At 40.5% G+C, this 13,837-nt stretch overlaps 1 long non-coding RNA gene across 1 annotated transcript in view; it reads right to left on the bottom strand.

Moving 5' to 3' along the window:
• LOC110293678 (uncharacterized) overlaps positions 1-4,421 on the bottom strand; it is a 125,974-nt gene extending 121,553 nt beyond the window's left edge. Inside the window, exon 1 of the long non-coding RNA XR_002377835.2 lies at positions 4,255-4,421. This is a non-coding gene — a long non-coding RNA (uncharacterized LOC110293678). The remainder of the gene's footprint in view (positions 1-4,254) is intronic.
• Positions 4,422-13,837: the final 9,416 nt, after the last annotated feature.

Here is a 13,837-nt window from a genome sequence, read left to right as displayed (position 1 = left end):
TTTCAATGGCTAATCCATCAGGATTCACCACTGGAGAATGTAGATTTAATATGGTTTACAAAATTAGGATTCTAGTTGTGCCCAGCGATTGAGTTACCAGTATTTCTTTAAAAAAAGAAAGAAAAAGAAAAAGAAAAGGGGAGGAAATGCAGGATAGCAACTGTTACTACTAACCACCTTAACTTGTGATGAAAGAAATATGTGTGGGTACTGTTACTACTAACCACCTTAACTTGTGATGAAAGAAATATGTGTGGGTACTGTTACTACTAACCACCTTAACTTGTGATGAAAGAAATATGTGTGGGTACTGTTACTACTAACCACCTTAACTTGTGATGAAAGAAATATGTGTGGGTACTGTTACTACTAACCACCTTAACTTGTGATGAAAGAAATATGTGTGGGTACTGTTACTACTAACCACCTTAACTTGTGATGAAAGAAATATGTGTGGGTACTGTTACTACTAACCACCTTAACTTGTGATGAAAGAAATATGTGTGGGTACTGTTACTACTAACCACCTTAACTTGTGATGAAAGAAATATGTGTGGGTACTGTTACTACTAACCACCTTAACTTGTGATGAAAGAAATATGTGTGGGTACTGTTACTACTAACCACCTTAACTTGTGATGAAAGAAATATGTGTGGGTACTGTTACTACTAACCACCTTAACTTGTGATGAAAGAAATATGTGTGGGTACTGTTACTACTAACCACCTTAACTTGTGATGAAAGAAATATGTGTGGGTACTGTTACTACTAACCACCTTAACTTGTGATGAAAGAAATATGTGTGGGTACATGTATGTTTACTATACATATATTTTAACACTTGTTTATAAGATTGGGCATATCTTCTTGTGCATAGAGGGCAGGGAAACCAGGTAGAGAGGAAACTTGAACCTATGGCATAGATTCTATGCTCTGAACTACTTGCGAGAATGTCACGCAGAGGCTTGTTGATAGAGATTAAAGTATCAGCCTTGTTATTAATAAAGCTATGTTTACATAACATGTATGTGTCTGTGTACATATGCCATAGGCTTTCTATGAATTGAGCTTGTACCAAAACTCCAGGCTCCCTACCACACTGAAGGCAGATGAAGATGCTACTTCAAAGAGTTCACAGGAAGCAAGCTACCGTGGCCACTCTGCCCACCACTTCTCAGGCGTTCTCCAACCTGAAGGAGGTGTGAAAGTGAAAGAGAGCAGCAGTATCCCCCAGCTTATCGCCCTTCTTTCAATAATGTGAAACCTTAGGGAAAGTCCCACATCCATACCAAGCACAGGGACCAAAGTGCATCATGGAAAGTCCACCCTCTCCAAGGTGGGGAGTCAGGAGAGTCACAAAAGGTATTGCACTGACCTTTTAACAAATCTCAGCACTTAAGGTTCTCTTCTCCACATCTCAAAGAGTGGAAGATGGGTGGGAAAGTAAAAAGAGAGGTCCTAGAGCCAAGCTAGCCTTTCAAGCCCTTAGACTTTTGGATCAATCACATCACACCAATCTGCAATATTTACGGCACCCAGGTGCATTTCACCTGATCAAAATATAAATGCCCTTTCACATGCACAGGTACACTTGACCTGCCATTTAGCCTTTCAGTCACAAGGGGGGAAATACATTTATTTGCTCAGATATATAATGTGTAAGGCCCTGAAGCACTCCACAGAGCAACATCTGGAATTCATCACCAAGGTTATGTTGTACAAAGAGCAACCACAGAGAGACAGGCTAAGCTTCAAAGCTTACACAAGGCAGGGCAGGTTACAAGCACGTTGCCAGTTTTATTTTGTTCCTAGACAACTAGCTAGCATTTACTAACACTACCAAGATTAGCAAATCTATTTTTTAAAAACATATTTTAAAAGCTTGGAAGAGTTGTACATGTCTCTCTTCCTGGAACTGTGGCTGGGTCAGAGGACAGAGAGTTTCAGACCAGCCTGGACTACTAAATGACTTTGAAAACAACCTAAACTATGTAGTAAGGAAGTTGATATAGACAGACAGACAGAAAGACAGACAGATGATAGATTTAGAAACAAAGAAGCAAAAATCTGGGAAAACTTAAAATTCTTGAGAAAAGTCCAAGTAACTCCTAATATATGGCTTTTAAAAAAATATTTAAAGGGCATATGGTTACTCCATACCTTAATCTGAATCTTAACACTGTATTATAACTATATAATAAAATCAGCATTACATAACAATTACACCATCTCCTCAAAACAACTCAACTTCCCTGTCCTTACTGAGGCTCACTGCACACAGGAATGCTGCAATCCTGGTGACCTATGCATACTGAATCTTTCAGACATTTCTCCATCCTATGCTACTGTACCTGGAGAGAGATGTGTAGGCCAGGTGAGCAACAAAGTTGTTTGTGCAGCCAGGAACCTACCTGCCCACTACTCCTAATGGAAAAAGTTATCTCCACTGGGAGGAGCCCAGGGCATCAATAGGACATAGGAGGGCTGAAGAGGCCAAAAATAGGACCATGAAGGCTATGAATCCTGGAAATTGGCTGATTTATAATCTTGGCCCTGATCTTACTTTAGTATAATACATTTCATTAATTCTTTTAGAATTTCATATTATGTATATAATGCAATTTTATCATATACACCTCCCCATTCTTTCTCCTAACTCCTACCAAATCCACCTGTTCCCAGTTTTATGTTCTTCAAAAGAAAAAGTAAAAACTACTGAGTGTAATCTGTGCTGCCCCTATAGACATGGTTGTGGAGTCATCTACTAGAGCATGGTTGGCCTGCCAGGGAGCACACATTTAAAAGACAACTGGCCCTAGCAGCCATCCATTGTCAACAGCTGCTCATCTAGGGATGGGAGCTCATGAGCCCTTCCCCTCTCCAGAATGGCTTGATCCTGTGAGGGTCCTGGGCAGACATCTACAGCTGCTTTGAGTTCATGAGTGACCTTGTCCTGTCATGTTCAGAAGACGCTGCTTTACCATAGTCTTTCTAAATTCTGGCTTTTACAATCTTTCTGCCCCTTATTCCTCAGTGATCCCAAGTCGATCTGGGGAAGGGGATGATATCTGTGTCTCATTGGTGATAGAGCACTCCACGGACACTTAGCCTCTGCACTTGGACCACTTGTGACTTTCTGTATTAACTGCTGTCCACTAATGACATGCTTCTCTAATGAAGACTGGGAGATGTGCTAATCTATGAGTAGAGAGATATGTATTTAGAAAGCAGTTTGATACTGAGGCTATTTGTCAAAACAATTATAGTCGGTTCACCTCTGGGAACTGTAAGCTCCCCTTCCATGGGTTCTTCATTAGATTTACAGTGTGGGGCATGTGTTTTCTTCTGTGGAGGTTTATTATAGTGGGTAATCAGAAAACAACTGATTACCCACTATAATTACAATTATAGTTATACATTTCGTATTATGTTATATAATAATCATGTATTATACATCATATATTATATGTTGTATTATATATTTTACATTGTATATTATATATTATTACAGTACACATGGGCACACCTGTCATATCAGTCATTGTTGTAGCTCATGGGTTCATAGCTGGGTAAGAATATTGATAACTCATCTTCCTTAGCAGGCTACATAGCATCCTTCCTGTGGTGTAAAAGCCAGTGAGCAAGGAGGCTGCTTCCTTGTCAGTGCCAGCCTGATTTCTCCATATCCTATAACCAAAGGGCTTGGAGTCTTCAACAACAGGGTCTTAAAGCATGAGTTTACCGTGGCATTCTGTTTCCAACCATGATTATTTAAAGCAAGGCTGCCTTGTCTCCAAATCCTAGTCTCATTTTTTTCAAATAGTACCAATAATAATAAACATTTAACCGATTTCTGGAGGACATAAATATTTAATTATCTAAATTACTGACAATGGGACCAGAGACTTAATAGACATCAATAAATATTCCCTTCTTATCATGCCTTTGATAGTATATTCCAGGCCATTATTGTCCAAAATCTCATCATCGCATTTTAGTAACAACCCTCAGAGGACAGATAATATGGGTGCAAATGAGTTTGCTGTCTTCAGCCTAAGAAATCCAAAGGCTTTGAATACCAGCTACATTCTCTCAGAAATAGTCTAGACTGAATGCTTGCCCAACTTTCCTTTTAGACATAGAACCTGCCCTTCAAATAGAAACTGTCTATGGAAATTCTATATAAAATATATGTAACTGAGCTGACATAGTGACTGTGGTAAAGGGGAAAAGGCCAAACACTATCTGCTTACCTATTCCCATCCATGAAGCATAGACACAAGAACTTCCAAGTCACCAAGTTACCTGGTTGGATATCTAGTTGTCCACTCTGTTGCTCTTATTTAGTATTTAAAGAACTGGAGCCTAGAAAAGCCAAGTCACTCCTTTAGCCATATTCAGACAAGAGTAGCAGACTCCAGCCGAAGACCCCAGACACTTTGCAAGTGATGATGTTGATCAGCCCCCAGTGACGTCACAAAGGAGAGTAGAAAAGAAACTGCCTGCAATGTTCTATCACTGTGCCAGCTAGTGCCATCTTCTCATCATTTTCTAATCCCCCCCCCTCATTTGAATGGCACATATTTCCCATCCGCCACTAATCTAGTATCCCACTCTAAACATTTCCCACAGCTCCATCCTTCACACCCATTGTGTCTCTTCTCTCTCAAAACTTAGATACCTCCCTCTTGCTCCTTCACTGTTCAGGGTAGACCAAGTGTTGTCCAACAACTCACAATATGTATTTGGAACATTTATCAATTGCCTAAGTAATTTTTTAACCAGTCTCCTAGAAATTCTTTTTAAAAAATAAATCTAATAGAAATGTTGACTCTTTAGGAAGTTCTAGATCAGTTCTTTCAGATTATACCAGACCCTGGCCACACTAGGAACACTCCACAAGTTGTGTCAGTCATTTTGCCCATTTCATTGATTCCAACCATCTCAGCATGGATGCTAGGGTGCTCACAAAGCCCTAGTAGTTGAAGTATTAGTGACAGTTGACAGCCTCCTTTGGAGGTAGGGTCTCTCATAAATTACCGAGGGACAGCCTTAAACCCATATGCATGTAGGGAATATTAATTGGACATAGTAGCTTTGTGTATACATATATGCATATATGTGCATATATATTACATATGCATGCAACATATATATATGTATATACATATATACATATATATATATACATACATATATATATATATACACACACACACACATATACCATATGGAAAAGGACAGGGAGAAGAGCGATAAGGGAAGCAACACAGGAGAAGTTGGATGACAGAGGGAGAAGTGGATTCGTGGATTTCATTTAAAAATAAAAATGAAACTGTGTATAAAAGAAAAAAATAGTCCCCTCCTAAGCTCAAAGAGGCATATATTCCAGAGTGAGTCCCATTGGAAAAAAAGATCCAAAAACAAAAAATACAGCCACCCACCTCACCTCACTGAAGACATCTAACTGAACCCTGATTACACCCTGGGTTACGCTGGAAATACTTTTTCTGCTTACATCATGTCTCCTGATATGGTGATTCATACCATCCTCAGGCTCACAGACTTGGTCTGTGATAAACAGCTGCTCCCTCTGAACATGCCACAACTCTCTGAATGCCCATGCTGAGAATGTGAACCACAGTTCACCTCCACCACACACTAATTCTTGCCAATAACGGTAAAAGAAAGATAAGTCAGGCCTCATAGCTGCCCATAGGGATTGTCAAGGGAGGACACAATTATCAGTGTGGGAAATCAATCTAAAAGACATTTTAAATTTGCTAACATATCTAAGAGGGAGCAGTTGGATATCAATGGTCACTACCCACTGAATGGCACTCTAAACTACCCAACCTTGAACATAGTTGTCACCTATTCCTTAGATACTTGTTGAATTACTGTTTTCACATCAATAATAAATACTGTAAAAGTTAAAATTAAACAAATACTGTAAGTTCTGGAACTTGTCTTATCTAAATTTATATGATCTGGAAATATTTAGCAAGGGAATCTGTAATGCAAAACAGATATAGAAAGGGTCCCAAGGAAGGCCCTGGGGAAATGCTAAACTATTAATTACATGTTAAACAGAAAGTCTCAAGCATCAATTGCCTATGGATGTGAAGACCAAAGACAGATGTATCTCAGGGAAATGAACAGAAAAGCCAAAGCTCCTTGGTTCCTTTAATACAGGCCCTAATTTAAAGGGTATCGTGGTGTGTGTTTTTTTAGATTAAGGGGAGAAGAATTTTCTCAGATTGAAGAGTGCTGGAGGCTGGAAAGATATCTCTTGCGTAGAACGAGAACGTGGTTCCAGCTCCCACAACAAACAGCTCACAACCACCTGTAACTCTAGTTGCAAGGGATCTGATGGTCCCTTCTGGCTTCTGTTGGCACCTGCACTCACATGCACAGACCTACACACACACACACACACACACACACACACACCACACACACACACTCAATTTCAAGTAAAATAAAACTTAAAAGAAGAAAAGAAGAAGAGGAAGAAGAGAGAGGGAATGTAGCTCAGTGGCAGAGCAATCACTAGCACACAGAGCGCTGAAGTTGGTCCTAGCCATGCAAAAAATAAAAGATTTTTAAGTTTACTGTGATCAAGAACCCAAACTAAACTTAAATGAAGATTATTTAACAAAGTTTCCAAATTGAAAATATATCTATAAGACTCACTTCCTGCTAACCTGCCCAGAGGCTCTCTGCCCACACGAGAGCCACACTATTGCTCAACGTATCTCTATCTTGAATATAAAGGTGAAAATGATTGTATCTTGTATCTTGGGTATGAAACTCAAGAAGAACGAAGACCAAAATGTGGACAGTTTGCCCCTTCTTAGAATTGGGAACAAAACACCCATGGAAGGAGTTATAGAGACAAAGTTTGGAGCTGAGACGAAAGAATGGACCATCTAGAGACTGCCATACCCGGGGATCCATCCCATAATCAGCCTCCAAATGCTGACACCATTGCATACACTAGCAAGATTTTGCTGAAAGGACCCTGATATAGCTGTCTCTTGTGAGGCTATGCCGGGGCCTAGCAAACACAGAAGTGGATGCTCACAGTCAGCTATTGGATGGAACACAGGGCCCCCAATGGAGGAGCTAGAGAAAGTACCCAAGGAGCTAAAGGGGTCTGCAACCCTATAGGTGGAACAACAATATGAACTAACCAGTACTCCCCGGAGCTCGTGTTTCTAACTGCATATGAATCAGAAGATGGCCTAGTCGGCCATCATTGGAAAGAGAGGCCCATTGGTCTTGCAAACTTTATATGCCTCAGTACAGGGTAACGCCAGGGCCAAGAAGTAGTAGTGGGAGGGGAGGGGAGCTGGGGGGAGGGTAGGGGGGGACTTTTGGGGTAGCATTGGAAATGTAAATGAAGAAAATACCTAATTAAAAAAATCCCAGCACTCGGGAGGCAGAGGCAGACGGATTTCTGAGTTCGAGGCCAGCCTGGTCTACAGAGTGAGTTCCAGGACAGCCAAGGCTACACAGAGAAACCCTGTCTCAAAAAACCAAAAAAAAAAAAAAAAAAAAAGGTGAAAATGAAAATAAGACACCATGCACATTCAAAAATAGATAGCACATAGTGATGTGTGGGCGCCAGATCACACTGGGGAATTACTGCCCCAGAGACTGTTACTATGTTGTAGGTGGTCTCTGAGATGCTCAAATGAGATGCTATGTGATAGCTAAACAATGCTGATTTTCTCAAGAGTGAAGAATGCTGTGGCCTGCACACAGAGGACACAGTTTGACCCAATTTCCAAGTGGATCATCAAAAGCTCTCAGCCTCCCACATAAAATCTACCACCTTGCCTGCACCACCCCAGCTCAGCTCTGCATCTTTCCAAAAGCCATAACCACTTTCAGTGACACATCCCTGCACACCACAGAGGTCCTGAAACAACTAGCGCACTACTCTGGGCCTGTAAAGCCTGTTTTTAAGTTTGTTTGTGTTTTATTTATGTGCTAAATTCCCTTACCTCCTCTCTCTGGAGCTATTAAGTGCTCCTTTCTGAAGCGAGTACAATCTTGTTTTGCCTTTGGCTTTTGCCATCCAACTCTGGGTCACTGCCCACCAGGTTCAGGAAGAGCCAGCTGGCTCTTGGGTACCTGCTTGGCAGAAGTCACTGACCCTTTTATTCCATGCTACCTGGCTACTTCCTGCCACAAGGAGGGTTTCCCAGAGCGGATGGGAGGCATTTCACACAGGATGAGCAATTATTTGTGTTGTATTTTGCCACCAAGTTTTTATTGCTCTCCCAGGAAGACCTGATAGAGTTCCTCTAAACAGGCAGGAAGGATGTGAACCTGGGAGAATTTGTAGCCAGTTACTTCACAAGGCTATGATTGTGCCATTGAAAATTTCAGGTGCGTGTGTGTGTGTGTGTGTGTGTGTATGTGTGTGTGTGTGTGTGTGTGTGTGTGTGTGTGTGTGTGTGTGTGTGTGCGTGTATGTGTGTGTGTATGTGTGTGTGTATGTGTGTGTGTGTATGTGTGTGTGTGTATGTGTGTGTGTATGTGTGTGTGTGTGTGTGTTTAGAGTTGTACCCATAGCCCTTGTGAAGGGCACTCAACCACTGAGTTCCATCCCCAGTCTTTACAGTCTTTTTAAATAGCAATTTCTCCAAAAGTTATGTGGGCTTAATATTGATATTTTTATCTAGTCCATGGTTAAATATGAGTAATACAACAAGAATCCATTATTGTAGTGTAAAAAATATTGTTGAAAATAGTCTTCAGACAGATACTTCAGACAGTTGTTATGCAGAGGCTGTGGGAACACAGGTAAAAGACTTACTTTCATATCAGGATTGCTTTTTTAAAAAAATCAATCCTATCTTGGATTCTAATTAAAATAATACAATCACATAAAATGCATAAATTTTTATTAGGTAATGATACATAGATAAATAGATAGATAGATAGATAGATAGATAGATAGATAGATAGATAGATAGATAGACAGACAGAGTTTCAACCTCAGAAGAGAAAATGGCTGTTACAGAAGCCCAACTTATAACATACATCTCAGCAAACTTGAAAACCTTCCCACAGCCTACAGATGTAATTTCCATCTACAGGTTTCCCCAAACATCTCAGAGAATAAGAAACAATGCAGTCAGTTCTTAATGTAAAAGTTGGGTCATTTTGTTTATATAAAGTCTTCCAATTCATGACAACAAGATGATGGTAAAGTACATATAAGCATACCTTTGCACAATATATAAATGAATTATAATAGAAATACTAAGCTAAATTATTCAAATATATAAGTAAATGAAGCACATAAGCAAAAACTAAATTTAAATGTTTTTTATTTTAAGCATAAACATAGAAGTTAAAAGACTTGTATAAAGTAATGAGGAAAATCTAAGTAAAAGAGTCAAGGGCATGTAAATACATATACTTAGAAAGTGACAGGATAATGATGTCAATAGAGAATATAAGTAAAGCATTAACTTTAAAGGTACAAATATGAAACAACACATAAATATTAGAAACAATGTATCCTGGAGCTGGAGAGATGGTGATGGCTGAGTAGTTAAGAGCACAGCCACCCTTGCAGAAAACCCAAGGTTTGCTTCCCAGCACTACAGGGTGGTTCCAGTTCCATAGATTTTGATGTCCTCTTCTGGCACCAGGTAAGAACACGATACACAGCAATACATACAGGCAAACACTCACAAAATGAGGAAAGCATTTTAAAAATTAATTCTTCTGTGTTTAGATCTAGTGTTTAGATTTAGCATTGGCATGTTTTGTGATAAGTGCTTCATTTCCTTAGTAAAGTCAGGAGGTCTGAGGCTGCTGCAGACCTACCAATGAGCCCATCTCCTGGCCTGCACACTGTGCTGTAAAGACACAGCCAAGTTCAAATGGAGTAACTAGGGAAAGTTAGTCCGGTTTTCCTTGTAAACGGCACCTTCTAATCTCATGACCATTTATTTATTTTGGTTGGTTGGTTGGTTGGTTGGTTGGTTGGCTGACTGGTTGGTTGGCTGGCTGACTGGCTGGTTGGTTAGTGATTAGTTGGTTGATTGGTTGGTTGGTTAGTATGGCTTTAGTACTAAGAAGAATCTTGACGTGAAATGATGTGGTTGTTTATGATGTGGAAAATCATTGAAAATATATAAAAGCAAGTGCCCTTTAACAATCCCGAAGATTATAACATTTCTAATTTGTACACAGTAATTCAGGGTATTTAGGAATTTTATAAAAGCAGACAGTACTTCTGGAATCCCCAGTTGTTTTCTATACATTTCTGAAGAATAACCATGGGAAATCCATTTCTCCGTAGAATAATCCCAACCGACATTCATGACCTCAGAGTTTCAAACCAAAGTTGGACCTTTTGAGGTTTAACTGTGTTTGTGCTCAGTGATACATGGTTTCCTGCTTATAAGAAGAAAAGTCCTTAAAAAGCTTATTTTAAAAACTCCAAGAGTTTCTTGGACAATGAACCTCTCTCACAAAATAGCATTTTGATGAGTTATGGATAAATAAATCTGAAGCATGTGATTAAATTTCCATTAAAATGCACTTGGATTTAAAATTATGAGGAAATATATCTGGGGAGCGGGTACTTGGATATGCTTTGCTCACCCCAAAGTACTTGAGAAGTACTTCCATGCCTTCAAATGGTCACCAAGGTTGCCATCCATATGTAAACACACCTGTCCAAGTTTCTGACACTACACTGTTCATCTTACCAAGCCACTCATCACCCTAGAGCCACAGAAACACGTGCCAAAAGGACCTTCCACTGCCCAGTGGCTATGCTCCCCTTAGCCTGCACCCTGAGCCCTAGGAGGCCCATTCCCTCCTCAGGGAATGGGTCCAGAACAAGATGTGCTAATGCCAGAGCTGCCCTGAAAGAACTGGCTAGTCAGAAGGTAGAGAAGGGCATGCCAAGGGCACATTTCAGCCCTCTTCACCTAGGAAGTCTCTAGGAAGACTCCTTCTCCACCATAAGTGGGAAAAGTAAGATTTCTATGCACTTCACAATGTGACAATTTTTGTCATTTGTCTCCCTTTATTCCAACCAAAACTCCCCTTTTGGTTTGCTTCCACTGGTCATAAATTAAGGGAGAACTGTAAAACCATGGCTCTTGTTTTTAAATGAAGCATGGGATACAAGCAGGGAGAACAGGAGATGTCAACCTGATATGTGCTTATTTCCCTACAATGTCCCCAATGACAACCACCCTTCTTGTCCTGCATGGTTCAAAGACCTCCTTAAAGGAGTTTCCAAAAGTTACCATTAGTGTCCCCACATTTTCTGTAACATCTTATAAGTGTGGAGTGAGAACAGGACTGTTGTCCCTAACCTACATACCCATCTTACTTTACAGGAGAGGAGAATGAAGCCCAGAGAAACTGCAGTGGTTCATGGTCATCCTATAGTTTGTACTATTCCCTTAAGCCTGTATCCAGAACTGTCATCACCATAGCAAGCTTGCAGCTCACCTCTAGCAAGACTCATCTCCAGCAGAGACAAGAACAGCACCAGGAAAGCTGGTGCAATACAGTTACACAGATGGAGATAACTTTTTAACCTGGAAAGATAAAGGGAAAATCGTCCGACACAACAGAAAGTCTCTTTCACAATTAAATACAATACCATAAATAGAGATGGCTTTTCAACAATGGATGCACGGCACTCAGACCATGAACCATGCCACTGAAGAATGAGAGTGGCCACAGAAAAATCACATCTGACTTTTTAAGATAGTAACATGTGAATATCTGTCTTCCTGCACAGCTTGAAAGGAAACATGCTTGCATTAGAGGCAACAAGAGAGAAGTTACCCACATCTTGCTCTGAAAAAAATATCTCTCTGCAGTGCCCTCTGGAGTTCAGAATGGAGAACAGAGCCCAAGGTGCTGATACCATAAAGCCTAAAAGGGCTAAGACCTTTCAAAGTCTCTGTGGCTCTTGGTTTGCAAGTTAGAGCCCTTAACAAACAGGAATTTACCCTTTCAACTAACTATTTACAAAGTTGGTTGAATTTAGGTAAAAATAAGCCATTTCATTTTCAAAGTCTCTAGAAATATCTACCTTTCTCCCTGCCCCACTGCCTGGAATGCTAGTCATGTGTGTGCCGCTACTATTTATGACTATATAATACACAATTCTAATTATTCGTGACTTCAAAAATCTTAATCATTTTTCTTCTGCCATGATTATGACTAAGCTGAGAAAGGCTTTGTGTCCACATGATTCCAGCTGGAGCTGTGATTATCTAGGGGTCCAAGTGAGCAGAGATGTCAATGTCATATGGCTGGCAGTTGAGGTCATCTTTCAACCAGAGAACCTACCTTGGCATGTCACGACCACTACATTCCGTGTGGAGGCATCGTGAGAACAAGTATTCCAAGGAAGAAGGCAGGGAAAGCTGGCCTAGAGCAAGCATACCCTCTCCTGCATTCTGTTCATCTGTACAACCGACTCAACTCAGACTCAAGGGTGTAGAGAAATAAACCTACCATAGGGAGAGGAACAACAAAGTGCATGTGGTATCTCGACTCCACACAGAACAGCCTTCTTTTCTCCTATATTTCCTCACATTTATGGAAGTGCAGACTCACACTAGTGATGATGCATTGGCTCTCAATAACACCATCACTGTAGAGGTGTGGCTCCTTCCATGGGGGGGGGGGGATCTATAGGAAGAGTAGTTTGTCATCTATCAAATGTGTAGTACCAGTTTGTCATGCCTTTCCATGTCCATGTGCTTTGTCAAGAGATTTGACAATACCCTCCACTCTAATTTTGAGCTCATCCACTTGCATTGCCTTGGACAGTGAGACATTAGTAAGCCATAGTGTGCTAAGACTTGAAAGAGATCACAGGAAAGCTGCCCTTCCCTCCCACACCTCTGCCAGCCCAACACCTGGCCCTGCCCACCTGTTCGAAGACTAGCGTTCCTGCCACAAGCATTCTCCCTACCTCAGATCATGACCATTCAGCTGACCAAAGAGGTTTAGAAAAAGCCCAGCCGGGCTGGAGAGATGGCTCAGAGGCTAAGGGCACTGACTGCTCTTCCAGAGGTCCTGAGTTCAATTCCCAGCAACCACATGGTGGCTCACAACCATCTGCAATGGGATCTGATGCCCTCTTCTGGTGTGTCTGAAGACACACTACAGTGTACTCATACAAAATAAAGTTATTAAAAAGGAGGATAGAAGATAACCTAGTCGGCCATCAGTGGAAAGAGAGGCCCATTGGTCTTGCAAACTTTATATGCCTCAGTACAGGAGAACGCCAGGGCCAAGAAGTGGGAGTGGGGGAAGGGGAGTGGGGGGGAGGGCTTGGGGGACTTTTGGGGTAGCATTGGAAATGTAAATGAAGAAAATACCTAATTAAAAATATACTATAAAAAATTTAAAAGGAGGATAAAAAGAAAAGAAAACCTAGTAGTAAAAAGAAAAGAAGAAGAGAAAAGAAGAGAAGAGAAGAGAAGAGAAGAGAAGAGAAGAGAAGAGAAGAGAAGAGAAGAGAAGAGAAGAGAAGAGGAAGGAAAAGAAAAAAGAAAAGACCTAGCCAAGATTGTCCTCTAAACTATACACTAAATTCACAAAATGAGTGGACAATTACTAAATATGACACACATGTTATATAATTGTTATTTCTGACCATAATTATAGCAATAGGTAACAGAGAAAGAATAACAGGGCTGGGGATATTATGAATTGTTGAGATGTTGTCAAAAAAAAATAATCAAATGACACATTTTTATTGTTTGCCCTAGGTCAGTCCAACTGTTGCTATGTGGGGCTTTTAAACATCCTATTAATTGGACT

Source organism: Mus caroli, unplaced genomic scaffold (genome assembly GCF_978045245.1).
Source record: "Mus caroli unplaced genomic scaffold, Mus_caroli_1 scaffold_6, whole genome shotgun sequence".
NCBI classification, from domain to species: domain Eukaryota; kingdom Metazoa; phylum Chordata; class Mammalia; order Rodentia; family Muridae; genus Mus; species Mus caroli.
Note: the sequence above shows the minus strand (reverse complement) of the source record. Positions and strands in the feature narration are given on the sequence as shown.